Source organism: Thamnophis sirtalis, unplaced genomic scaffold (genome assembly GCF_051295495.1).
Source record: "Thamnophis sirtalis isolate CommonGarterSnake01/CBP01778 unplaced genomic scaffold, rThaSir2_p1.2 scaffold_9, whole genome shotgun sequence".
Taxonomy (NCBI): domain Eukaryota; kingdom Metazoa; phylum Chordata; class Lepidosauria; order Squamata; family Natricidae; genus Thamnophis; species Thamnophis sirtalis.
In genome coordinates, this window is record NW_028261389.1 from 9,654,842 (window position 1) to 9,681,068 (window position 26,227).

At 44.1% G+C, this 26,227-nt stretch overlaps 1 protein-coding gene across 1 annotated transcript in view; it reads right to left on the reverse strand.

Annotated features, from left to right (window-relative positions):
* SOX5 (SRY-box transcription factor 5) overlaps positions 1-26,227 on the reverse strand; it is an 803,583-nt gene that overhangs the window by 609,603 nt on the left and 167,753 nt on the right. Inside the window, exon 2 of the mRNA XM_087722779.1 lies at positions 20,986-21,067. The gene's annotated coding sequence lies outside the window, so the exon portion shown is untranslated. The remainder of the gene's footprint in view (positions 1-20,985; positions 21,068-26,227) is intronic.

Here is a 26,227-nt window from a genome sequence, read left to right on the forward strand (position 1 = left end):
GGATGTAGCAAAGAAGATGTAAATGCTGGCATCTACTACCCTATAGTTATACTTTTAATCCGTGCATCTATTTTGGGGGCGCTTTTCTGTAAAAATACCCCCTGAATCCATAACACCTAAATTAGAAGGGTTACAGAATAACAGAGTTGGAAGGGAACCTGGAGGTCTTCTAGTCTAACCCCTTGCTCAAGTGGGAGACTGTATCAGGGGTGGGTTTCTCGCCACGTTCCAACTGGTTCAGTTGGAACGGGGCCGGCGGCGTCCTCGTGCACGCGCGCAGTGCACGCATGCGTACTAGCATCTGTGCGATGCTCCAGCTGCTCCTGGAGGATCGCGCAGGCGCTGTATGCGTCCTGCGCATGCGTGGAAGCACACAACTCGTCAAAACCGGGTAAGAAACGTGGGCGGGCGGGTGGACCCTTTGGCGTTCCCGGAAGTTACTTACTTACGGGTTCGCCGACCAACCGGTTCGCGGGGACCGCCGCGAACCGCCTGAAACCCACCCCTGGACTGTATGCTATTTCAGACAAACGGCTATCCAAATTCTTTTTTAAAACCTCCAGCGATAGAACACCCACAATTTCTGGAGACAAGCCATCCCACTGATTGTTTACTTGAGAATAGGTTGATCCCCTCGTCTTGGGGCAGCCCCTTAGATATTGGAAGGCTGCTATCATGTCATCCCTGGTCCTTCTTCTAAATGAAGAATTGCTCATTCAAACTTTACCCAAACGATGAAAAAAAAAATCACAACAAAATCCTGGCGCACACAGAATGCTCTCATGTTCACACTTGGTATTAGCTATCTTCCTAATGATTCCTTTAAAAAAAAAATCAATCAGATAATTATCAGAAAATCCAAACAGGGCTTTGTACACAGAGATAATACCATCTGCTTTCATTCGTAGCTTTGTCTCCTTGCCACATCACAATATAGCACATTGTTTTGGCCTGATCACAAGAACCCTCAGATGGCTAGGGTGGAGGAAGGGGGCTGGCTGTGTAAAAAGAGCACATGGGATTTACGGAGAGACCCCGCTTGGAGAATTCTCACACTGGGGTTGTGGAAACCGAGTTGGAAGTTACAGAAACTTGACGTAAGGTCAGTTGCAAGGTTCTTCTAGAGCTCACTAAAGTCAGGAGTCAAATCGCATGGAGTCAGAGTCAGAGATTGCCGGCCTTACTGTGAGGCAGGGAGAAGCAAGGGGCAATGCCATCCTCCACATCCTCCTGGTCGCTTTCCATCCTTGAAAGTCAGAATGTTGTATACTTCATTTGCTGGATACCCGTGCTCCGCTACGAAACTATGCGATCGGACTTGATAAATCGACACTTACAGCTTGAAAATTAATGAGTAGTTAGGATCGGCCTCTCCTCTCCACTTCTTTCCCTCAGGCTTGGCCCACAGAAGCCTCTCCTCTCCTTGCTCCACAGAGGCCTCTCCTATCTTATCCCCTTCTCTCCCTCAGGCTGGCCCCATTGATCCTCTCCTCTCCCCTTCTCTCCCTCAGGCTTGCTCCACAGAAGCCTCTCCTCTCCTCTCCCCTTCTTTCCCTCAGGCCTGCTCCACAGAGGCCTCTCCTCTCCCTTTCTCTCCCTCAGGCTTGCCCCACAGAAGCCTCTCTTCTCCTCTCCCCTTCTTTCCCCTAGGCTTGCCCTACAGAGGCCTCTCCTCTCCCTTTCTCTCCCTCAGGCTTGCCCCACAGAAGCCTCTACTCTCCCCTTCTTTCCCTCAGGCCTGCCCCACAGAGGCCTCTCCTCTCCCTTTCTCTCCCTCAGGCTTGCCCCACAGAAGCCTCTCTTCTCCTCTCCCCTTCTTTCCCCTAGGCTTGCCCTACAGAGGCCTCTCCTCTCCCTTTCTCTCCCTCAGGCTTGCCCCACAGAAGCCTCTCCTCTCCTCTCCCCTTCTTTCCCCCAGGCTTGCCCCACAGAGGCCTCTCCTCTCCCTTTCTCTCCCTCAGGCTTGCCCCACAGAAGCCTCTCCTCTCCCCTCCCCTTCTTTCCCCCAGGCTTGCCCCACAGAGGCCTCTCCTCTCCCCTTCTCTCCCTCAGGCTTGCCCCACAGAAGCCTCTCCTCTCCCCTTCTCTCCCTCAGGCTTGCTCCACAGAAGCCTCTCCTCTCCTCTCCCCTTCTTTCCCTCAGGCCTGCTCCACAGAGGCCTCTCCTCTCCCTTTCTCTCCCTCAGGCTTGCCCCACAGAAGCCTCTCCTCTCCTCTCCCCTTCTTTCCCCCAGGCTTGCCCCACAGAGGCCTCTCCTCTCCCTTTCTCTCCCTCAGGCTTGCCCCACAGAAGCCTCTCCTCTCCTCTCCCCTTCTTTCCCCCAGGCTTGCCCCACAGAGGCCTCTCCTCTCCCCTTCTCTCCCTCAGGCTTGCCCCACAGAAGCCTCTCCTCTCCCCTTCTCTCCCTCAGGCTTGCTCCACAGAAGCCTCTCCTCTCCTCTCCCCTTCTTTCCCTCAGGCCTGCTCCACAGAGGCCTCTCCTCTCCCTTTCTCTCCCTCAGGCTTGCCCCACAGAAGCCTCTCCTCTCCTCTCCCCTTCTTTCCCCCAGGCTTGCCCCACAGAGGCCTCTCCTCTCCCTTTCTCTCCCTCAGGCTTGCCCCACAGAAGCCTCTCCTCTCCTCTCCCCTTCTTTCCCCCAGGCTTGCCCCACAGAGGCCTCTCCTCTCCCTTTCTCTCCCTCAGGCTTGCCCCACAGAAGCCTCTCCTCTCCTCTCCCCTTCTTTCCCCCAGGCTTGCCCCACAGAGGCCTCTCCTCTCCCTTTCTCTCCCTCAGGCTTGCCCCACAGAAGCCTCTCCTCTCCTCTCCCCTTCTTTCCCCCAGGCTTGCCCCACAGAGGCCTCTCCTCTCCCCTTCTCTCCCTCAGGCTTGCCCCACAGAAGCCTCTCCTCTCCTCTCCCCTTCTTTCCCCCAGGCTTGCCCCACAGAGGCCTCTCCTCTCCCTTTCTCTCCCTCAGGCTTGCCCCACAGAAGCCTCTCCTCTCCTCTCCCCTTCTTTCCCCCAGGCTTGCCCCACAGAGGCCTCTCCTCTCCCTTTCTCTCCCTCAGGCTTGCCCCACAGAAGCCTCTCCTCTCCCCTCCCCTTCTTTCCCCCAGGCTTGCCCCACAGAGGCCTCTCCTCTCCCCTTCTCTCCCTCAGGCTTGCCCCACAGAAGCCTCTCCTCTCCTTGTCCCACAGAGGCCTCTCCTATCTTATTCCCTTCTCTCCCTCAGGCTGTCCCCATTGATCCTCTCCTATGCCCTTCTCTCCTTCAGGCTTGCCCCACAGAAGCCTCTCTTCTCCTTGTCCCACAGAGGCCTCTCCTTTCCTATCCCCCTTCTCTCCCTCAGGCTTGCCCCCAGAAGTGGAAATTTTGAGTAGTTTGGGGGAACCAGCAAATACCAGGTCTAACTGACCCCGCCCCATCTATTCTCTGCCTCCCAAGTCGCAGCTGATTGGGGGGAAATGGGGATTTTGCAATATCCTTCTCCTGCCATGCCCACCAAGCCACACCCACCAAGCCATGCCACGCCCACCAAGCCACACCCACAGAATGGGTAGTTTAAAAAAAATTGAATCCCACCACTGCCCTGCTACTCTAACATCCTATTCAGGGTTCAAATAATTATTCACTGGGAAGGAAATAGAATTTGGTGGGGCACTTTTTTCTCCCTTTGCCAGAGGTGGGTTCCAACAGGTTCGGACCAGTTCGGTAGAACCGGTTCGTCAAATCTACCAAACCGGTTAGAAGAGGTTCCACCAGTGGACCCGGAAAGCAGGCCACACCTACAGAAGCGGTTCCCAAAAATTTTTGAAACCCACCACTGCCCTTTGCCATAGGTAACAATCGTTCTTGGATCTGATCCTGGAGACCGAAAGGAGAGAAATGAATTTATCAAAATGTAAAAAAAAAAAAGATGCAAACTTTATAATGTGAGCTTTGTTCTAAATATAGAACTTGGTTCAATTACATTCATTTCCTTTGTTGACTCATCCACATGAGGTCCCTCAAAAAACTTAGTAAGTCTTTGAAAGACAGTTGGTGCAGTAATTAAGATGTTGCTTAAGGACACGGCACAGCAGTTCAAGTGCGCTCTCAAACCTAGAATCTCATGGACCATTCTTTCTCTCTTGCTTACCCCAACCTGTCTTGGGATCAGAGAAAGGATGAGGAGGTAGAAGATATGCCACCTCAATTCCTGTAGGAGAAAGAGTGGCAGAATCTGAGGGCAGAATTAAAAGAGGGGTCAGCCTAGAATCCCTACATCCCTACAAGTGAACTAAGCCCAACTCCCCTTGAATTCTGTTGATTCTCATCAAAATCCAAGCAGGTGCTGACAATTCCTGAAGGAAAGGCGGGACATAAATCCAATCATTAAATACATTAACATTAAACACAGAATTCTAATTGTATGCAAAATTTAAATTTAACTGGGAAATTGCAGCTATCTAAACATACAGGAGACACGCTGTCTCAGTGGCTAAGACGCCGAGCTTGTCGATCAGAAAGGTCAGCAGTTCGGCAGTTCGAATCCCTAGCACCACATAATGGAGTGAGCTCCCGTTACTTGTCCCAGCTTCTGCCAACCTAGCAGTTCGAAAGCATGTTAAAAATGCAAGTAGAAAAATAGGAACCACCTTGGGTGGGAAGGTAATAGTGTTCCATGTGCCTTCGGCATTTAGTCATGCCGGCCACATGATCATGGAGATATCTTCGGATAGCGCTGGCTCTTCGGCTTTGAAACGGAGATGAGCACCGCCCTCTAGAGTCTAAAATAACTAGCACCTATGTGCAAAAGGAACCTTTACCTTTAAGACATACCATCTAGACATGACATAGATCATTGATTTTAGTAGTCATCAGATGGGCTGTGCAGAATATGTTATGGGTTGTAGGTCTTATGTTGCCTACCATAACCTCTTTGGGGTTGAACTTTAGGTTTCTTGGTGGCCTTTGAGCTTGGTGGGGTGGGGTTTTGTTTTGTTTTTTTCGCAGATGTTTCATTACCCAACTAGATAATATCAATAGTGCTACCAGTAGATCCCCCGGAACATTCCTTCCAACACTGACAGGGTTATCAATTTGTATATAAACCAAGAGCACGTCCCACTCCTTTCTAGCACTGATGATTTTACCTAGTTAGGTAATAAAATATCTGCAAAAAAAAATAGCAATAGCAATAGCAGTTAGACTTATATACCGCTTCATAGGGCTTTCAGCCCTCTCTAAGCGGTTTACAGAGTCAGCATATCGCCCCCACAGTCTGGGTCCTCATTTCACCCACCTCGGAAGGATGGAAGGCTGAGTCAACCTTGAGCCGGTGAGATTAGAACCGCTGAACTGCAGATAACAGTCAGCTGAAGTGGCCTGCAGTACTGCACCCTAACCACTGTGCCACCTAGGCTCTTAAAAATCAAGTTCAGAGAGCCCCAAGGACCCCAAAACTTTCTTTTTCCCCCCCAGATCCTGCAGGACTTGAGAATGGACCACGTTCTCCTACCATCCTCTCTCTTGCTAATTCACCCCTAATAGGACCATGCCACATTTGCTCTCTTGCGGGCTCACGGTTTTGCTAATTGTTGCAATCATCCTACCAGTGGGTGGGAATCAACATTTTATGGTCTTAACATGTCCAAAGTATGCAAAATACTGGAAGCGCAGTTCTAGCTCTGAACTCTGCCACTCTGCTAATAAAAACCATATTGATTTATGTCAGTGTTTACAACAAATTTCCAGCGCCACCACTGAAAATCCTAATTACAGAATCAACAACAACAAAAAAATTGTCACACAATAGCTTCCACTGGGAATTTGAAGCCAATTAATTAACCACTTCTCTCCAATAATCACATCAGCTCCGTTCAAATTCTTTCAGCTTCAGCCCCTATAGATTTATGGATCACAAAGGTTAGGCTACCGCTTCATTTTTCTACTTTATCGTTTTGTTTACCTTTTTGTGATAAAAAAGAAGAAGAAGAAAATCCGATATCTGCTGAAAATCGGATTCCATTTGATTTACTATCCAAAGCTGGTTTTTCTTTTTTTCTTTTTATTAAATATGTTTGACTGCAATTTCTAATTAAATGTCGAATTAATTTTGGCAAACCAACCACAGATGCAGTTTATGCTCAATTTTATCAGACAGATTTATTTATAAGCTGTCAAGCTTCTTGAAAAGACTTCATTTCAGAGCGGGGCTTAAATTGCGAACAGTAGCTGTAAATGGGACTACTGTTCTCTCCGAGACCAAAGAAATGTGCTATAAATGTCCATTCCATCTGTGAGGAATTATAAAACAATCACAATCCTTGATTTCCACCTCCCCCCCCCTCTCCTTCCTTCCTTGGGCCCTTTATTAAATTAGTTCAACTCAATTAAAAATAACTTCAAAAACATTTCAGACTCCTTTTGTTTCACCAAATACTTGGAACTCTCTGCACGGAACGTCACTCTTTTAACTAATCTCTTTTTTGCTAAATGGCAGAGAATAGCAGTATTGTGACTTCAGATAGCATTTTCCTAGGGTTTCTACTGTACCGAATTGAGGTCACTTCAAGACAATGCCCGACACCCAATAGCCATTCAAACATTCTTCACAACTCTATCAAGTGCGCCTTTCTTTCTTTCCTTTTCTTTTTTTTCCTCCTTTTTTTTTCTCTTATAGCTTTTCTCTTCTGGCAAAGTCATGGGACAATTGGTGGGGAGGAGGGAGCCTCCAGCACCATGTATGGGCACCATGTTTTCACATGACAAAGACTATTCTTCCTGGTTTGCCAATTCTCTCTTTGAGAAGGGAGGGGTGGGGTGAGGGAGGGAAAAAGAAGAACGAACAAATCCAGATAGATTTTCCCACCACTACAATGATTGAAATGTTGCTTAGCCTTCAACAAAGCAGCCTTTCAGCCTCCACTTCCTGAATTTAGTTACTTAAAAGCTAGGCAAAAAGAAAAAAAAAGGAAGGAAAAGGAAAGTGGGGAGGGGCATATAGAATACAAGAACTTGCATGTTATTTTATAAGCAGTGAGTATGTGCATGACCAACTAAATACTCACACATACAAAAATCAGGGGCAATCAATAAAATGGGGATTATGGTTTTTGGTGCATGTTAACAATGTTATAGGGACGCGGTGGCTCAGTGGCTAAGATGCCACTAAAATCAAGATATACTTTTTGTATAAACCGTTGAATCACTTGGAAGGAGGAAGTGGAAATTATAGCATAAGTACTGTAATATAATTGAACCCAGGTAATATCACTGACTGAGGGATGGTGGCTCAGTGGCTAAGACGCTGAGCTTGTTGATCAGTAGTTTGGCGGTTCGAATCCCTAGCGCCGCATAATGGAGTGAGCTCCCGTTACTTGTCCCAGTTTCTGCCAACCTAGCAGTTCAAAAGCATATTAAAAAATGCAAGTAGAAAAATAGGAACCAGCTTTGGTGGGAAGGTAACAGCGTTCCGTGCACCTTCGGCATTTAGTCATGCCAGCCACTTGACCACGGAGGCGTCTTCGGACAGCGCTGGCTCTTCGGCTTTGAAACAGAGATGAGCACCGCCCCCTAGAGTCGGGAATGACTAGCACAGTGTTTCTCAACCTTGGCAACTTGAAGATGTCCGGACTTCAACTCCCAGAATTCCCCAGCCAGCATTTGAGGGAGCTACATAAAAGTGTTGGTTAGGTCCAGTGGTGAAATTCATTTTTTTTACTACTGGTTCTGTGGGCGGGGCTTGGTGGGCGTGGCAGGGGAAGAATACTGCAAAATCTCCATTCCCGCCCCACTCTGGGGCCAGCCAGAGGTGGTTTTTGCCGGTTCTCCAAACTACTCAAAATTTCCACTACTGGTTCTCCAGAACCTGTCAGAACCTGCTGGATTTAACCCGTGGTTAGGTCAAGGAATTCCAGCTGGTCGGATCCAGGAGAAGAGACTTCTCTAGCATGGCTCCTGCCCTCTGGAGATGAGATACATCCTCCCCATCTTGGCCTTTCAGAAGGATCTGAAAACCTGGTTCTGTGATTGATCTGAGGACCCAATGGAACTATCCCAGTCTGGAGGTGATTAGTGGATTAAGAGAAGACTCCACCTCCGCCCTGTTATATATGGGTTCCTTCCTTAGCTATTTTTGTTCATTTCAATGTTAAAATTGTTTGACTGTTTTATATTGTGGTTTCTTAAAAAAATCTTGTATGCCACCTAAAATCACTTGATGGTTAGATGGGCGGCGTATAAATTTATTTATAATAAATAAAATAGTGCTAGTTCTCAGAAAGGAAGACTAGGAGAATATATGATAGCATTTTTCAGAGGATGGCCATCATTGTTCTGACCCCAGCTTCCTTAAAAAGCAAGAAGCAGCATCTTGGTCCGGGCAAAACCCCTTTTATTTACACAACTGTGAATTCCTTTCATTCACGGTCAGCAAGACTTAGCAAACAGTCTTTCAGAGGAATAGTTATCAACACAAACCTTATCTCATTTGGAGAGTTGCCGGATAACTAGTTTCCAAACGCAGGGCGAAACAAAATTTGGCACAGAGTCTCATATAGTCACAAACAGAACTTTGCACTCTTGTAATGACTGAATGAACAAATGGTTTCCTGCAAAAGCCCACTCCCCATTTGCTCCCCTTTTGTTTCCTATGGGAGGGGCCAATCACCTCCAAGGTGTGGCTTTACTCCTAAGTCTACCCTGCTTTCTTAATTGTTCTTGTCTTCTGGCAGCTCTGGGAACAGGCTTCAGCTGTTCCTCTGCCTCACTGCTGTGTAGCTCCCTCTCTGCCCCTCTCTGCCTCCAAGCCGTCATCTGAGCTTTCCTCAGCTCCCAGGACTGGCCCATGTTCCTCCCCAACCTCCTCACTGTCGGACTCTGCTACCAGTTCCGCTGGCCACCAGCGGGTCACAACGATTATCTTCATCCTTCCAGAATGCAGGAAGCTAAATAACAGAAATTTTGTTCTAAAATATGAAAACATTCTTACTAGTAAGAGATATTTGACTGGAACGGAGATTCAAGGATGGCAGTGGACTCTTTTGTTGAAATTTGTTGGATCTCTTCAAGCAAACTCTGGATTACTGTCTGCTTTGGTCTGAATTCCTGCATTGAGCAGGTACCATATTTTTCGGAGTATAAGACACACCTTTTTCCTCAAAAAAGAGGCTGAAAATCTGGGTGCGTCTTATACATCGAATACAGCATTTTTTGCCTCCCGAAGGACCCTCCCCTACAGCAAAATGGCTGTGCATACCCTTATGGAGGCTTTCAAAGAGCTCCTGGGGGCTGGGGAGGGCAGAAATGAGCAAAAGATGTGCCTTTTTTTGACACACACCCCCAGGCCCCAGAAGCACTCTATAAGCCTCCATAAGGCTATGCATGCAATATTTTGACAAAAGACAGGTCTGTTTTCGTGAAAAACGGGCCATTTTTTGCTTGTTTTTCTGGGGGGGGGCAGGAGCACTCTGCAAGCCCCCCCCAAGGCTATTCATGCCTTTTTTTTAAAAAAAATGGGCCCGTTTTCACGAAAAAAGGGGCCGTTTTGGGAAGGTTTGCAGAGTGCAAAAAAAAATTTCCTTTTGGAAAGCTCTTTAACTGATTGATGAGAATTACATTGATCATGTGCTGTGCCAGCAGAAACAAAGTCTTAGGTGCTGCAGATTGTCAGTGATTTCATTCTCCAGCACATGGATAAATGCACCTGAAACATCTACCTACCTACCTACTCTGTCTCTCTCCCTACCTACCTACTGTATTTCTCTCTCTCCCTCCCTCTCCCTACCTACCTACGTACACTCCCTCTCTCCCCCTACCTACCTACGGTATTTCTCTCTCTCTCTCTCTCTCTCTCTCTCTCTCTCTCTCTCTCTCTCTCTCTCTCTCTCTTTTCTCTCTATTTCTCTCTCTATCCCTTTATCTACCAACCTACCTACCTACCTAATTACTCTCTCTCTCTCTCCCCCTACCTACCTACTTATTTCTCTCTCTTTCTCTCACTCTTTATCCCTCTATCTACCTACCTACCTTTTTTAAAAAATTGCTTCTTCAAAACCTTGGTGCATCTTATACTCTGGTGCATCTTATACTCCGAAAAATACAGTAGTTAAATCTCAAAGGTCTCAAGACTCCATAAGTTCTGGTCAATCACAACTTCTTGCATTAAGAACGAAGCCCACTTAGCCCCTTGCACTGTGTGACATTACACTACAGAAAGCTGGAAAATTGTGTCTCAAACCCCCAACTGAGGCTTTTACAAGCATCAGGATGAGTTTTATCGCTTGGCTCTAAGAAATGGAGCAGAACCTGAAAATTGGTCTACACCCAGGTCACCCATTCCAGGATATGAAGCAAAAGTCTGATTCAAGCACTAGATCTGCAAAGTGGTAGCCTATACAAAAAGTAAGTAAGCAGCTTCATTCAAGGGGACCAGAACAGGAGGCAGGTATGTAGGTACATTTTTCAGAGTTTTCCTTTTATTCAGGTATGAAGCCCCATTTCACTAGCGAGAATGGAAGTATTTTAGCATTTGACGGTAACATTGAATCTACTGAAGCTTCTCCGTGGGAGAGAAATATTCCAATCTTCCAGATTTGTTTATTTATTTGCCTTAGATGCTATCCAACTCTAAACTAGTTTGGGCAGCTCACAACATATAAACAAAACATCTATTGTTCCAGCAACCAGACTGTCTTTGTACTGTGTGTGTCCCAAATTGTCAAGTAAAAAATAGTTGAATTTTTTTTTCTTAAGTGGGTCATTCAATCACTTTGACTTGAACATTATAGATTTAATTAATGCAACAGAACTAGAAAGCTGATGCTTATTTTTAAAAATAGGGGAGTGGAAATCATGGAATTGTCACCGTGTTGTTTGCGAACATATTTCCCTCTGCTTGGGCAGATTTTAATGTTGATACAATATTGTATAAGTATAAATTTTTAGGTAGCTCATTAGCAGACGGAACAGCTGCATGAAAAGTGAAAAAATATATAAAAAAATACATAGCATAAAAGATAAGACACCTACCCTAAAATGGAATCTAGTGAAAGTTTCTTTGACTTTATATATGGGGCAACCTTTATTTCATTGTGCAGATCTACAGTAAACAGATTTGCAAACTTCTTGTAAATAACAGCTCTGTTTCTGAACAGCTGTTTTTATCAGTTAGAAATCAGCCTTTCTGGTACCCAGAGATAGGAATTATGGAATTATGTTTATACTTGTCATATTTGCATTTGCTATTGTGCTTCCTTGTACAGTGTTTCAAGGATGTCATTGCTAGCTCTTAATCATACATAGTTCAATCTAAATCTCAAGTGTCATGAATATTCTATTATTGACAGCACATAAAAATCAGGGTGCTTTTTGCATAACCGCCAAGCAATTGCATACCTAGTTAAAGGAAGTCCATTGTTAAAAAAAACAACAGCCTACAAATTCATTTCAGAAACATATCTGTCCTGATGCTTCTAAAAACCACTGTACACAGTTATTTCAATTAAGATTTCCATGCCACCTTTTCAATTGGAGGGAATAGACAAAGAAGCAACAACAGGACGTAAGCTGCACTGGCTGCCTATTGGTCTCCGGATACGCTTCAAGGCACTAGTCGTCACTTATAAAGCCCTTCATGGTATTGGACCTGGGTACTTGAGAGACCGCCTGCTGCCAATTACCTCCAATAGACTGATTAGATCCCACAGACTAGGCCTCCTCCGAATTCCATCCGCTGGCCAGTGTCGACTGGCGACCACCGGGAGGAGGGCCTTCTCTGTGGCTGCTCCGACCCTCTGGAACGAACTCCCCGTGGAGATTCGAACCCTCACCACCCTCCAGGCCTTCCGCATAGCCCTTAAAACCTGGCTGTTCCGACAGGCCTGGGGCTAAAGAATCGTTGCCCCTATCTCAAATGGTATGATTGTTGCGCTTTTAAATTATGTATTGTTTTGTGTTGTTGTCAAATTGTCTGTATCTCCCTTCCCTGGTTTGAGTTGTGAGCCGCCCTGAGTCCCCCTTGGGGAAAAGGGTGGCATACAAATGAAATAAACACTTAAACACTTAAGCAAAATGAATAAATCCTTCTGAATAACAGCAACAAACCAACAGCTCAAGCAGACATCGAGTTTGAGAAAGACAGTACCGAAAGAATAGCCAGCCAATCACATGAAAATTTTCTGGAATAAAAATGTCAGATGATATGTCCTCTCCTGCTTTTAGTTCAACATTTATATGGAAATATTGGGAGAGATCCCCCGTAGATTCAGGGTGAAGTATTGTTGATAGGCAGATCAACCAGAATAGAACTGGAAGGGACCTTGGGGGTCTTCTAGTCTAACCCCCTGCTCAAGCAGGAGACCCCATACAATTTGAGACAAGTGGCTGTCCAGTCCCTTCTTAACAACCTCCAGTGATGAAGCACCAACAACTTCTGAAGCCAAGATTTTATTTGATAGTATATTAGCATCCTGGTCCTGGCTTTGTCCTGGTGCCTGGAAGCTACTGAGCTCTGGAAGGGGTGAAACAGGCTAACATTCAATCCAGACAAAATAAAAGTTGCTTTTTTCTCTGAATTCCAGCATTATTGGGGAATTCTGGGGAAAGATTACTTACTGGAGAATTAAAGGGGAAAGAGATATTGTTGTGGCCCATCAGCAATCAGCAGAGCTGGCAGAAGATTCAGACAGTGAGGAGGTTGGGGAGGAACATGGGACACTCCTAGAGTCTAGGGAAGGCTCTGTGTGATAAATTTTTTATTTTATTTTAAACACATAAGCACATCAACAAAAACAAACACATAACTTAAAAACAACATAGGAACAATAAGTTCCATCGTATATCATACCGCAGTTCCGAATCGGTTTCTTTGCAGTTAGTGTTTTTCCTACTATACATTTCTATCTTTCATTCATAATCTCCTTATTCGTTATCCATTTTTATGTACATTTCTTTCTTTCTTTAAACTTAGCTACTTATGACCAAATATTATTTACCTATATTATGCTTTATATTTTTACTGTCATTTATTCTCTTACATACATATTATATACATTCACATAATTATTCTTTTTCTTTGCCATTCTTATATTATTATTATTCCATTTGGAAGGTTATAAGGTATAGCTTAAAATGCTTTGTTTACCATCCTTCGCACCTGCTAAGACACCACCTCGTTTTCTCTTTCTTTTCTTTTCTCCCTCCCTTCCTTCTCTACTTCCTTCCTTCCTCGTCTCCTTCCCCTTCTTCCTTCCCTTACCTCTTCCCTTCTCCTACCCTTTTTCTTCTCATTCCTACCTTCTCTCCTTCTCTTTCTTTCTCTTCCTCCCTCCTCTTCTTCTTTTTCTCTCCCTTCTGCCCACCTGAGTCTAGAGAAGGCTCTGATGAGGGCTCTGTGTCAGAGGCAGAGAGGGGGCGAGAGCCGTATGCCAGTTATCAGCTGCCTTCAGAGTCAGACATTAGTGAGGCAGACAAACAGCTGGAGCCTGTTCCCAGCGCAAAGTTGCCAGGCGAAGGCAGGGGTCGGCAAACTTAAACACTCAAAGAGCCATTTGGACCCGTTTCCCACAGAAAAGAAAACACTGGGAGCCACAAAGGTCCTAACCGTAAGCCCCCTGTTCAATTCTGCAGCGGACCGGAACTTCAGTTCCCCCACCATAGAGTCTCCTCCTAGCGCGGCATACGTTTTCCTCTATCTGTCATAACCGAAAGCCCTATCAATTGTGGAGACAATTGGAAAACCCTCCCCTTGCCACAGAGTCTTCTCCTGGCGCACTGTGCTTCTCTCACACCCCTCCCCACCACCACCGGAAGCTCCTCTCAAAATTGTGGTGCCAACCGGTGACGGAGCCACAGCAGAGGGAGGAAGAGCCACATGCGGCTCCAGAGCCAAAGTTGGCTGACCACTGGGGACAGCTAAAGAACAGGGGTCAATTTGGGAATAAGGCCATAGGTGGATGATGAATAGCCCCTCTCATAGGGAATAAAAGAGAAGCGAAAGGGCAGTGGAGACAATTAGTTCGCTTAATTGGTTCCTGATTCTCCGAGACTCCTTGCCAAGTTTTGCAGATATTGGCCTGACAGCTCTCCAAGACAGATAAAGTCTGTGGCTATAAATCCTTCCTTGAAAGACTGCTGGATGTGAATGAGCAGAATTCAATGTAAATTAATAAAAGTGTTTTTTGTTGGGAAAAGGGAGTGCTTCATGCTCTCGGGAAGCCTGGGTCAGAACAGATGTGTTGTCTCGAGTTTGACACCCCTGCCTTAGAGAATAAATGTAGTGGGTTATACTTCAGAGGACAGCAATAAGCCCATGATTCAGAGGTGCTCCTGGTTTCACAGCTACTGCTGGATTTCCAGGAGGAAGTCCATGGAGATTTTTAGTCATCCAGATCATGGTTGTCCCAAAGGTGCTTTTTCAAAAGGCAACTGCAAAAAGAAACTTTGAGACATTTCCAGGAGGACTTTTGTCCATCTTTGGGTGGTGTGTCTCTAGCCATTAAACTACACCAAGGTGTTTTGCGACCATAGCAGATTGAAGATTTGTGGACTTCAAATTTCCAGAATCTCCCAGCCAGTATGCCATCATTCACTTAATCAAGTATTTTCTCTTTCTATATTTATCTGATCAGTAGGGATTGTAGGTATGTCTATCTAATATTATTCTGCCATTTATCCACATCCAAATCCATCTCCCCCCCCCTCACCCCACAAAGAAACTACTTCAGTTTCCTCAGGAGAAAATACATATGAAAAAATACATATGAAAAAATGGATCAATGCTTCTTGGGTAAGTATCACCAAAAGGAGTGTCATTTGGTTTACGGTCTGGTTAATCATCTTCTTTTAATGGCAACCAAGAGTTTTGTGGAGAATTTTTCATATTTTTAAGGATTATTTTTCCAGGACTTCGCTTTTTTGATAACAAAGGTCCTAACCGGAAGCCCCCTGTTCAATTCTGCAGCTGACCGGAACTTCGCTCTACATGGGGCTGCCCTTGAAGAGTGTTCGAAGACTTCAGTTAGTCCAGAACGCAGCTGCGCGAGCGATGTGGGTGCACCCAGGTACACCCACGTTACACCTATCCTCCGCGAGCCGCACTGGCTACCTATTAGTCTCCGGATCCGCTTCAAGGTGCTGGTCGCTACCTATAAAGCCCTACATGGCATCGGACCTGGGTACCTGAGAGACCGCCTCCTGCCGATTACCTCCCATAGACCGATCAGATCCCACAGGCTAGGTCTCCTCCGGATTCCATCCACCAGCCAATGTCGGCTGGCGACCCCCCGGGGGAGAGCCTTCTCTGTTGCAGCTCCAGCCCTCTGGAATGACCTCCCCGTGGAGATCCGGACCCTTACTACCCTCCCGGCCTTCCGCAAAGCCACCAAGTCCTGGCTACTCCAGCAGGCCGGGGGGCCTGTGAAACATCCAGCCCCACGGAAACTGTGAATGTTGTGTTTTTTTTTAAGTGTTGTCTTTGTCTATTTAGAGCCAAGGTGGCGCAGTGGTTAAAAGCAGCACTGCAGGCTACTGCTAGATCAGCAGGTCAGCGGTTCAAATCTCACCGGCTCAGGGTTGACTCAGCCTTCCATCCTTCCGAGGTGGGTAAAATGAGGACCCAGATTGTTGGGGGCAATATGCTGACTCTCTGTAAACCGCTTAGAGAGGCCTGAAAGGCCTATGAAGCGGTATATAAGTCTACTGCTATTGCTATTTCCTCTTCCCTTGTCTATTGTGAGCCACCCAGAGTCCTCCGGGAGTGGGCAGCATACAAGACAAATAAATAAATAAATAAATAAATAATAAACAAAAAAAGTACCAGTATTTGACTTTTCCCTAGTGAAAATCTAAGACATAGTCCATTTATGAATGCAAATGGACATAAACATAAAAACAGCCCTGCATTTTTGTAATGTTACGATAGACATTTTGATCTTCTCTATTTTTTAATCCATTTTCTTCTTTACAGCCATGAAGAGTTCATGTGATACAGATTGGGGATTAAACAGAGAAAAAGGGAAGTGTCATATGCTTTTAGAACAGCTGATATATCGCTTTAGGCAGCATAGCTGATACAAATCACGCAAAAGTTACGAAACTGACATTTAGCAGGAGAATAAATTGTACGATGTTAGAAAATCCAGAAGAGAAACTCTTAAAATATAGCCTTATATTTTATAACTTATATTGCTATGAAGGAGTGGACAACATCTATGATGACCAATGGATCACTTGAAGGTCTTAGCATGTGGAATAAATTATCACTGATTTCACATGAAGAACATCTATATCCAACACCACTGCACACCAAGACAATTAGACACAAGAACAGTTTTTTCCCATCACTCTGCTAAACAAATAATTCCCTCACCACTGCCAAACCATTCACTAAGGCTGCATTACTATTACTATTAGTCTTCTGATTGTTCCTATCACCCATCTCCTCCCACTTATGACTGCAGGACTATAACTTTGTTGCTTGCATCCCAACAATTTATATTGATTGTTTCCTGATTGCTTATTTGTACCCTATGACTATCATTAAATGTTGTAGCAATAGCAATAGCAATAGCAGTTAGACTTCATAGGGCTTTCAGCCCCCTCTAAGCGGTTTACAGAGTCAGTATATTGCCCCCACAGTCTGGGTCCTCATTTTACCGACCTCGGAAGGATGGAAGGCTGAATCAACCTTGAGCCAGTGAGAATCGAACTGACAATGGGCAGAATTAGCCTGCAATACTGCATTCTAACCACTGCGCCACCACGGCCCCCAACAATCTGGGTCCTCATTTTACCCACCTCGGAAGGATGGAAGGCTGAGTCAACCTTGAGCCGGTGAGATTTGAACCGCCAAACTGCAGATAGCAGTCAGCTGAAGTGGCTGCAGTACTGCACTCTAACCACTGCGCCACCTCGGCTCTTGTACCTTATGATTCTTGATGAATCTTGTCTTTTTATGTATACTGAGAGCATATGCACCAAAGACAAATTCCTTGTGTGTCCAATCATACTTGGCCAATAAAGAATTCTATTCTATTCGCTGAGAACTTTAACAGATCTCTTTTAGCCTTTATTTAATCTGAAAAAAAAGAAGAAAAATAATACTCCAAATCAACATTTGATCACGAAGGTGAAGTTTGGGATTACATGTGTCGTAGGCACTTGAGGAGGGCCCAACCCGCTCCAAACAACTTGCTGTGCCCAACTCAACACAGCCAACTCAACGTTGCCAACTCACATGTGGGACCCTTCTCCATGGGCAAGCTAATGCGAGATAACTGTACTTTAGACCTGTTCCTCTCTTAATATTATTTGTAATGTTATTAGTGTTATTAATATTATTATTAATAATAATATTATAGCTATCCCACACTGAGTTGTCCTATGGTGAATTGCCATGGCAAGTTGCCCCATTCCGTGTGAGGAACCGCATAGAGCTCGCCATCATTTGTGTTGTCCTTGCCCAGTTTTGTTTATACATTAATAGGATTTTATTGCACAAACGTGATCACATGGAATTCTTAGTAACTGTCCTGAATTTTAAGCCTTGTATGTCTCCTAATTCAGAGTTAGTTCGATACAGAGCTTAAAGGAACTATACGACTAGACCAGGAAATTGTGTGTTATAATTCTGCCTTAAGCACAAAGCCAGGTTAATAACTTTGGGCCAGTCCCTCTCTCTTGACTCTATGAAGAAGGCAGCGACAAACCACTTCCAAAAATGTTGTCAAGAAAACTGCATGGCGCAGTGGTTAAATGCAGCACTGCAGGCTACTTCAGCTGACTGCAGTTCTGCAGTTCGGCTGTTCAAATCTCACCGGCTCAGGGTTGACTCAGCCTTCCATCCTTCCGAGGTGGGTAAAATGAGGACCCGGATTGTTGTTGGGGGCAATATGCTGACTCTGTAAACCGCTTAGAGAGGGCTGAAAGCCCTATGAAGTGGTATATAAGTCTAACTGCTATTGCTATTGCTAAATTGCCAGGAGTCAAGACTGATTTGAAGGCCCAGCTACAATATTGTTGTTGTTGTTAGTTGCTAACTCGTGTCCAACCCATCGCGACCCCATGGAAAACGTTCCTCCAGGCCTTCCTGTCCTCTACCATCCCCTGGACTCCATTTAATTAATCTCACGCCGACTGCTTCGATGACTCCATCCAGCCACCTCATTCTCTGTTGTCCCCTTCTTCTTTTGCCCTACAACATATCTCCTATCTATTTTCATTTTACACAACACAATTTGTCAATTTTAAGGCTGCCTAACTTATGACTCTATTTGCAGCTATTCAGCCACTCCATCCATCTGGCCTATTAAATTTATTAAATTCCAAAGGAGGCTGTTCCGAACAAAAATCAACAAAATGAGAGAAATTTGCGTTTTCATTTGATGCTTCCAATTCGGCTAATTTTTGACAAAGCTGGACTGTTGACTAGGCTGATTCCCTTTAAAGGGCTAAATATTTATTATCTCTCTTAAGCTATGCATTATTGGTCCGAACAATAATAACGACATAATTTGTTTGAAAGGGGAAAAAAAATAGTAGATGAAAAAAATTGCAGCTGGTTATGTGGCATTAATTATTGGTGTAATGGTGTAGCAACAACTGCTCACTCTACTTTTTCAGTTGTCAATCTTAACACAAAATCTGGCAAGTCAACCCACAGCTTGTTAAAGAGCCATGAATCTATCCAAGAGCTCATATGAATTTGTGAGATCCCATATCAGCCCACCAACTCCTTTTCCCTGTCTTTCTCTGTTCCTTCTCATTATGTAAAAGATTTTAAATGAGGTTTGTTCCAGGCTATTAACCTAAGCCGGGTGACCACAGAGATAAAATTTCATCGTCAGAGGGAACAAAGGAATTGCTTGGGTGTGGAAATTGCAATGACAAGGTTGTCCAGACAGATTGTGATGTAATGAAATGAAGTATTTGACAAATGAGTCTCAGAAACCTAGATGAGTGATAGGAGCTCATGCTAACATGTTTAGAAGATACTCACATATTCTGCTTATATTGAATCAGTAATGTGATAAATGGAGACAAAGTTATGGTGGACTTGTTAGTTTCATTATAGGGTTATTGCTGATTATCTTCTTACTAATAACATCTGGTTGGGCAATGCTGAAGTAGTGCCAGATCACATTTTAAGAATGAGGTAGGCAGAAACCTCATTTGGTATCCATTGAGTTTCCTTCACTAGCTGATCATGAAGTGAAGTCTGAGACATGATAAAATTATGGAAATCATCTAAGATCACCTCTGCCTCCCTTTTAGGTCTTCTTCGAGCAGAGATGTCAAGCTCGCAGCCCACAGGCTGAATACATCACATGCTGGCCACCCCCGTTTTAACAAAGGGGGGGGGAGTTGCAATATGTCACGTAACAACGTTGTTGTGGCCTGCCAGCAGACACAAAGCCACACTGGATACACTTGGGGGCTGCTACCTATCCTATATAATTAAATCACTGCAGTTGGTTGTGACCCACCAGTGGCTAGCAGAACTGGCAGCAGATTCGGACAGTGAGAAGGTTGGGGCCAGCCCTGGAGTCTGGGAAAGGCTCTGATGAGGGCTCTGTGTCGGAGGCAGAGAGGGGGCCAGGGCCATCTGACAGTTATCAGCTTCCTTTGGAGTCAGACATCGGTGAGGCAGTTGAACAGCTGCATGTGCAGATTTGCCAGGAGAAGGGAGCAGCTAAAGAACAGGGAGAGACTTGGGAGTAAGGCCACAGGTGGACGATGAATAGGACCTCCCAGAGGAAATAAAAGAGGGGGGGAAATGGGAGTGGAGTTTGCAGGAGACAATTAGTTCACTTAATTGGTTTGTGACTCTCTGAGACTCTTTGCCAAGTTTTGCAGATGTCAGCCTGCCAACTCTCCAAGCCAGATAATGTCAGTGACTTTAAATCCTCCCTTGAAAGACTTTGCTGGATGTGAATGAGAAGAATTCACAGTAAATTAATAAAATTACTGTTTTTTGTCAGGACAAGGAGTTTGCTTCATGCTCTTGGGAAGCCTAGATCAGAGGTTCAGAATAGACGTGTTGTCTCGAGTTTGACACCCCTGCCTTAGAGAATAAATTTGGTGGGTAGATATGGAGGGATTTTGAGGAGGGTAAATGATGAAACAAAGAGTGCAGTGCTTGTATCTCAAGGTTATAACACTCATTTAGCCATTATGACAAAATTCTGCAGACACCTCTGGATGGATACAGCAAAACCTAAGAGATGTTGCTACATATCCGGGAACAAAAAGCAGAATTGATGTTCAGCATCTTGAAAGGCTGATGGTAGGGAACACTTCACCAACATGCTTTCCAAAAGCTATGACGGCCTGTGCTTACTACAGCCTCTACTTTACTCAAACAAGCCTTGATACAAGACACAATTTAAAAGAGCATTTAGAGCAAGACTTCAATTTTAAAAAGTTGTGCATTTATCATGTGTGCATGTAACAACTAAGGATGCTGACCATCCACATCATGATTGCAAATGCCAAATTTCATTTCATTACTCAAATAATGCTTGATTATGATTTCTCAGGCACACAGTTTTAGGCTTTTCACAAACTTTTCAACACTTTTTTTCCCCGCATTAAGTCTCCATTACTCTCTTAAGCTGCTAGAAGCTTTGAACAATCAAGAGATTTTATTTTATAAGTTTTTTTTCTAGAGCTAGATTTTTAAAGCTGTGTTAGACGCCATCACATGAATAGTACCTGGCCATTGAAGGATGAGGCTATAGATGTTCTTGAGGGAGCAATATGCAAGTATAAAAAACTGAGTTTGCATTTTGACATCAGACTGAACATTTCATTATTTTAGTATTGTGCAGTTTGAGATGGATACTTATGGATGGGCTATGAACAAGGGGAAAGGAAGGGAAAATGGAAGGGAAACGGAGTTAGGAGAAGTGGATCGTGAAAATTACCCACCGATTTCCAGCTACTGAATGTAAACTTTTGTTGGAATTATTGTATAACACACAGTGAAGATAGACATGAAAGGAGCTGCATTTAAACCACATACCTGAGAATCAGAACCAAATGTGCATCCCAGCGTTGGGGGATAAGATTAATCTCGGTAGATTCCCACCTAACAAAGCTTCATCCTGAAAAATAGAAAGAAATATTGGGGAAAAAAAGTTTTTTCAGCCTTCCTTAGGTTGATTGATTGATGGGCAGAGATTTAACATGTCTTGATTTTTGTGCCAAAACACTTCAAAGAAACTTTAAAGCACATAAAAAAACCTATAATATATTACAACATAAATCCATCTCATTTATAAACCAACAGCAGCTTTCAGAACCACAATTTGAGCAGCAGCTGAATTTGTACGATATGCTATCAGGGCTACATTTCAGCAAAGGTCCCAAATGAAGCAACTTTCCACTGGGAAACAAATGAGAACAGAAGGACTTCCTCTGGGAACAGCTACAGTGGATCCTGGTACAAAGCTGAGGAAAAAAAGTATTGTGATAAAATGTAGGGGGATGTGGATCTCCAAGAGGAATAAGAGATAATTTATTTCGGATGTTACATCTGAAAGGAAGAGGGTGAAGACAGCTTCTCTCAAATAGTTCCAAGAGTATACAGATTATCCTCAACTTACAACTACCAATTGAGCCCAGTTGTAAAGTGAATTTTGGGCCATGTTATATCGTTTCTTGCCACAGTTGTTAAGTAAATGACTAGAGTTGTTAAATGTATAAGAAGGTTGTTAAGTGAATCTGACCACCCCATTGACTTTGCTTGTCAGAAGGTTGCAAAAGGTGATGACATGATCCCAGGACATTACAACCGTCTTAAATACAAGTTAGTTGCCAAGCATCTGGATTTTGATCAGGATACTGCAACAATAATAAGTATGGAAAACAGCCATAGGCCACTTTTTTCAATGCCATTGTAACTATGAATGATCGCTAAATGAACTGTTCTGAATCAAGGACTACCAGTACTCAACTTTTAAAATCTCTGCCGTGCATGCATGGGGAGGGGGGGGGGAACACAAAGGATGTAGACATGCATGCGAGAAGGGGGGTGAGGCGCACGCACAGGGGAGTGTTTGCATTGCATTTGGGGGCTCGCACAGCACCCCCTCGTCCATATTTGGCTTCTAGGTTGGTGCAGGAGGCTTTCCAGGCCCAAAATGGGGTGCAGCAGAATTTTCTGCAAAATTCTGCAAAAATGGTCAGCTTGGCTCAAGACAGAATCTCATTTCTAATCCTTTTCCCAGTCCTCTCTCCCACACTGACAAGAGACAATTTTGAAAATGGGGGAAATAAGTATAATGCCCTATAGATAAAGCAAATTGTTGGATCTCAGGATTTAATGCAGGGGTGGGTTCCTGCCAGTTCTAACCTCTTCTGTAGAAGAGGTTCCACAAATCTATAGTGCCGTTTAGAACCGGTTCCAGCTCCCTCCTCCCACCCGTCCGCACATCATCAAGATGAAGAGCGAGAGGAGGAATTCTGGGAGTTGAAGTCCGCAAGTCTAAAAGCTCTCAAGTTTGAACATCCCTGGGTTTTTTTTTCTAAAGGATTAGGGGTGCAAGGGTCTTGTAACTTGAACAGCTTTAAGACTTGTGTGCTTCAAATGCCAGAGTTTCTGAGCCAACATGACTGGAGGAGGAATTCTGGGAGTTGAAGTCCACAAGTCTTAAAGCTGTCAAGTTTGAACATCCTTGGGGTTTTTTTTCTAAAGGATTAGGGGTGCAAGGGTCTTGTAACTTGAACAGCTTTAAGACTTGAGTGCTTCAAATGCCAGAGTTTCTGAGCCAACATGACTGGAGGAGGAATTCTGGGAGTTGAAGTCCACAAGTCTTAAAGCTGTCAAGTTTGAACACCCCTGGGTTTTTTTTCTAAAGAGTTAGGGGTGCAAGGGTCTTGTAACTTGACAGCTTTAAGACTTGCCTGCTTCAAATGCCAGAGTTTCTGAGCCAACATTTTGGTTGCTAAGCAAGAGCATTGTTAAGTGAGTTTCACCACATTTTACAAGTTGGCCACGCCCACCAAGTCACATGGCTGACAAGCCACTCCCACACGGTCACATGGCTGGCAAGCCACTCCCACAAAGCAGGCCACACCTACAGAAGAGCTTCTAAAAAAAATTTGAAACCCACCACTGATTCAATGCTTTATAAACCACAACCAGTTCCAAAGGACTAAAAGGGAAGAGCAACTAAATGCTACTGTCCTCTGAATTTAGTCTTGCTCCTTCCTTCTCATTAAATCCTTAGCATACGGTGATGTAAAAATCACACAACCTGTCAGAGAAGGAAGGGGACACAAATCCTAGTAAACTTTCAGGCAAGCCATAATCTACACAGGGTTGCCTTTTCAAATCTGAAAGCCTTTTGAATAAGTTTCCAAAGAAAAAATAATGTCGAGGAATTGTCCGGCAGCTGTCCAGATGAAGTCAGAGACACTAACACAAACTTGTAGTCTTTTATATATACATAAATATAAGGTAAAGGTAATGGTTCCCCTCACACATATATGCTAGTCAGTCCCGACTCTAGGGGGCGGTGCTCATCTCCGTTTCAAAGCCGAAGAGCCAGCGCTGTTCGAAGACATCTCCGTGGTCATGTGGCCGGCATGACTAAATGCCGAAGGCGCACAGAATGCTGTTACCTTGCCACCAAAGGTGGTCCCTATTTTTTCTACTTGCAATTTTACATGCTTTCGAACTGCTAGGTTGGCAGAAGCTGGGACAAGTATGAGCCAAGGTGGCGCAGTGGTTAAATGCAGCACTGCAGGCTACTGCTAGATCAGCAGGTCAGCGGTTCAAATCTCACCGGCTCAGGGTTGACTCAGCCTTCCATCCTTCCGAGGTGGGTAAAATGAGGACCCAGATTGTTGGGGGCAATATGCTGACTCTGTAAACTGCTTAGAGAGGCCTGAAAGGCCTATGAAGCGGTATATAAGTCTACTGCTATTGCTATATAAAAGTAACGGGAGCTTACTCCGTTACACAGCACTAGGGATTCAAACTGCTGAACTGCGGACCTTTCTGATCGACAAGCTCAGTGTCTTAGGCCCTGAGACACCACGTCCATATACATACATAAATATATTTAACATTTAAATTTACAGCAGTCTTTGTCGAAAGAAAGAAAGAAAGAAAGAAAGAAAGAAGGAAGGAAGGAAGGAAGGAAGGAAGGAAGGAAGGAAGGAAGGAAGGAAGGAAGGAAGGAAGGACAAACACAAGATAATCAGTCAAGAATATCATGAGGTAAATCGAATGGCATACAGAACACACAGAAGAAAAAGGCGGGGAAAAAAGGGAAACACCCTCTTTATACTTACGGCAACCAATCAGAGCATAGATTGCCTCATGCACGAGTCAGCACTCTTTAACTAATCAACTACAACTGTATGTTTTATTTTATTTTTATTTTATCAATTTCATATATACATTCACAATTATATGATCTCATAACTGTTATTAATAATATGTATTTATAACAATTTTTTCCCTACAGTTGACAATATACTTGAAGATTGCTGTCTTACCATCCCATAGATCCATCTTATCTTACAACGATCCTACTTCTTCTTCCCTCCCTCCCTCTTTCTTTCCCTCGTTTCTTCTCTCCTACTCTCCTTCCTTCCCTCCTTCCTTCCCTCCCTCCTTCCCCCTTCCCTCCTTCTCTCCTTCCCTCATTCCTTCCTTCCTTCCCTCCTTTCTTTTCTCCTTCTCTCCTTCCTTTCCCCCTTCCTTTCCTCCTTCCTTCCCCCCTTCCTTCTCTCCTACATTCCCTCAACTGTGTGTTTTGGCCCATTGTACACTTTGCTGTTCCAACTACTAAATTCAATATCCTAACCATCCATTTAAGTTAGTCCACTGTAGGCTCATTTTTAGGACCGAATCACAATGCAACAGTTTTAGATCTAATTTCTCATCCTATAATGTAACTCCCTGCTTTTCACCGTGACAATTTTTCATGCTGTCAATTAAGTCTCACAGTCCATTGTTTTTAACAGTTTTAATTCCATTACAGCTTGTTGGCATTATTATAATTATTAGAGATAAAAACAGACACACAGGGAATATAGATATACACACACATACATAAAAGATCATCTCTTCTTCACTGGCTGGAGGACTGAACTGGAATTTACAATCTGCTGTGAAAAGGAATATGTCACAAATGACAGGTCTATGTTTTCCCAGGTTTTTACCTTCTTATTTTGGCGGTTGCCTACCCAGGGCTTAAAATTGCAAATTACTATAATACTGCGCATCAAACTAAAACATGATAAAAAGCATTCCAAAATCCCTTAGTTCTATGAAAACTCAGCCCACATCTGGTTATTTCACGATTGAAGGTTAATTATCTGACAACTGCAATACGATGCGCCGATTTGAATGTGTGAATGAGATATTGAGACGGCCGCCCAGAGTCACTAGTAATGAGACGGGCGGCATAGAAATCCAATAAATAAAAATAAATATTGAGATTCCTGTCTGTCTGTTAGGGTAGAAAAAGTTCCAAGGGAGAAGCCCTATGAAGAAAGCTGGTGGTATTTTAAAAGGCAAAATAAAAGAAAATAAATTAGGGTCTGCCCCAAAGAAGAGGGAGTCAAACTATTCTCCAAAGCACCTGAGGGCAGGACAAGAAGCAATGGGTGGAAACTAATCAAGGAGAGAAGCAACTTAGAACTAAGGAGGAAGGAGGAGGAGGAGGAGGAGGAGAAGAAGAAGAAGAAAAAGAAAAAGAAGAAGAAGAAGAAGAAGAAGAAGAAGAACAACAACAACAACAACAACAACAACAACAACAACAACAACAACAACAACAACATAGAACTGAGGAGAAATTTCCTGACAGTTGGAACAATTAATCAGTGGAACAACTTGCCTCCAGGTGTGAATGCTCCAACCCTGCACGTTTTTAAGAAGATGTTGGATAGCCATTTGTCTGAAGTGGTATAGGGTTTCCTGCCTAAGCAGGGGGTTGGACTAGAAGACCTTCAAGGTCCCTTCCAACTTTGCTATGCTAAATATGTCCCTGATAAATACCCAATATGACGTAACTGTGCTGTGTAGGGATTCAGAATGGATTCCAAACAAAAGACTCCTAAAATCTGCAGGAAGCACACCTATAGCACCTGGATACAAACATCTCAAATAGCCATGTTTCCCCACCAGGAATCTCATGGCTGTGTGATCCCAGGAAAAGACACAGCTGCTTTAAAGACTTATAAAAAGATGAAAAGTTGGGGCTTCTGCAAATCTTTTTTTTTTTTTTTTGGAATGACATCTAAAGTTG